This window comes from Sarcophilus harrisii, chromosome 1 (genome assembly GCF_902635505.1).
Source record: "Sarcophilus harrisii chromosome 1, mSarHar1.11, whole genome shotgun sequence".
In the NCBI taxonomy this organism is placed as follows: domain Eukaryota; kingdom Metazoa; phylum Chordata; class Mammalia; order Dasyuromorphia; family Dasyuridae; genus Sarcophilus; species Sarcophilus harrisii.
In genome coordinates, this window is record NC_045426.1 from 393122545 (window position 1) to 393125414 (window position 2870).

Sequence of the window (2870 nt, forward strand, 5' to 3'; positions counted from 1 at the left end):
CTCATCAGAGCTGTGCTCTCTGCTGTAGGGTTAGAATGCTTCAGTTTGGTAGTCAATCTAATATCTCTCCTCTCTTATACTTTCCTTCAGCATCTCCCCAAAACTGAACTAGCTATGACAATGCAAGTATCAATCTCATTATCAATGTGGACATCCCTGAAAAGTGTACTACCAAGGTAAGTGAACTTATCCACAGCATTCAATATTTCACCATTCCACATATGGATAGTGTGGTACTGGCTGATGGAGTGCCTATGTTTCTTTGTGTTAATTGTTAGAGTAAAATTAACACAAGCAGAATAGAATTGACCCATTACTTTGATGTACCTCAGCTTTAGAGGCTGCACTAAATGGACTATCATCTGCCAAAAAAAAAAAAAAAAGATATATAGTTTTATAGCCCTTTAGGCTTAGTTTCAAATCATTCTCCAGAATAGTTGGACCAGTTCTTTTTCACTGATCTCTTACAATATTGTCATTTCTGACAAATGTGAGATGATGCCTAAAAGTTGTTTTTATTTTCCTTTCTCTAATCAATAGTGATTTAGAGCATTTTTTTATGTGACTATTGATAGCATTGATTTCTTCTTTTGAAAACTCCCTGTTTATATCCCTTGACCATTTATCAATTGGGAAAAGATTCTTATTTTTATAAGGTTGACTCAGCTTTATAGTCTCTCTCTCTCTCTCTCTCTCTCTCTCTCTCTATATATATATATATATATATATATGTATTTTGTTTGTTTTATTATATATATTTATTATATTATATATATCACATATATATCATATATTTATTATGTTATATGTCACATATAACATAATAAATATTCGAGAAATTAAAAATCCTGAAATTTTTATATGACCTCATTTATGATATATTTTAGCAAAGTGAAATTTCCCTGATTCCCTTTGTATTAGTTCTGTTTTGGGTTTTGATTTATCTGAAATCATGATTGCTGCTCTTGTCTTTTTTTACTTCAACTAAAGCATATTAGGTTCTCCTCCATCACTTTATTTGCACTCTGTATCATTTTCTGTTTCAATCATGTCTCTTGTAAATAACATAGTTTCTGGAGACTAATCCATTCTGCTATTTCCTTCCACTTTATAAGTAAGCTCATCCCATTCACATTTAGCTATGATTACTATTTCTCTACATCATATTTTCTTCTATTTCTTCTTCTCTTTATCTTTTTCTATCTTTCCTCAAAAATCTCTTTTTACTAAAATCTATTTATTTTTAAAACTGTATCCCTTAATCCTTTTTTATAATCACATATTTTTCTTATCTTCTTCATCTCTTATTTCTATATTGGGTAAGTTACATTGCTATACAAAACTGAGTGTACATAGATATTCTTCCTTCTTTGAATCAATTCTGATGAGAGTAAAGTTCAAGCACTAGCTGTCACATGCAGCTCAATTTCCTTTCCACTGCAAAAGTTCTTTTGTAGTGCAGTTCTTTTATGTGATAAAAATTTTCCCATTTTACCTTCCTCCCTACTTTTCTCTCTTCATATTTTTCTTGAGATCATTCTAACATAATCAATTCACATCTAAGCTTTCTTTTTATGCAAACACACTTTAATTGCCCTAATAAGAACATATTTCTTAGGAATTACATGAATCATCTTATATAAGAAGATAAAGTTTTCCTTTTCTAAGACTTTATGATTACTCCATGTTTCCCTTTTTATGCTTCTCTTGAATCTTTTATTTGAATGTCAAATTTTCTATAAAATTCTGATCTTTTCATTAGGAATGCTTGAAAGTCCTCTATTTCATTAAATATCCATTTTTCTCTTGAAGAAATATACTCAGTTTTACTAGATAGTTTAGTCTTGGTTATAATTCTAGCTCTTTTGCCTTACAGAATATCATATTTGAAGCAGGTTACTCCTTTAAGAAACCTCTAAATCATGTATAATCCTAACTGTGACTCCACAACATTCTGATTGCTTGAAGTATTTTCTCTTTGACTATGGAACTCTGGAATTCAACTATAATATTCCTGTGAGTTTACATTTGGAGTTCTTTTTCAGGAGATGATCAGTGGATTCTTTTAATTTCTCAGATATACAGATAATTTTCTTTGAAATATGAAATCTAGGCCCTTTTCTTTATCAAGACTTTCAATTAGTCCAGTAATCCCTAAATTATTTCTTCTTGATCTGTTTTACATCAGCTGTTTTTCCAGTGAGATATTTTAAATTTTCTCCTATTTTTTTCTTGGCTTTGTTTTTCTGTTTCTTAATGAAATGAAATAAAAGTCATTATCTTCCACTTGCTGGATTCCAATGTTTAAGAAACTCATTTCTTCAGAGAATTTTGTACGTCCTTTTCCATTTTACCTATTCTGCTTTTTAAGGAGTTCTTTTCTTCAGTGATTTTTTTTTGCTGTTTTGTCCTTTAGGCTAATTTTGGTATTTAGGTATTATAAAGAGACTTTAAAAATTACCATGTGCAGAGAACTAGTCATATATATAAATAAAATAAGTAGGTTTTATGAGATAGGAGAAGCTATGTATCTCTCTTTTATTCAAGTCATTTGTATCAAGTCATTCCTTATTGGTTAGACAGAGAAACCTGCATTTTGACAAGATTAAATCATTAAGTTACTAACAAGAGGAATAAAGAGAATTTGTTGATTTAATTAACCAATTAGCTCATACCCTCCTGCAGCAAAGCACAGATCTCTGAGAAAATAGAACATATGTATGTATGTATTTGTTTATATAATACATATATATATATATATATATATATATATATATATAACAGAATTTGAGATCCAAGGAAGGGGTTCTTACAGAACATACTTGACAAATGATCATCCACTAATTGTTAGATAACCTTTAAGGAGAGGG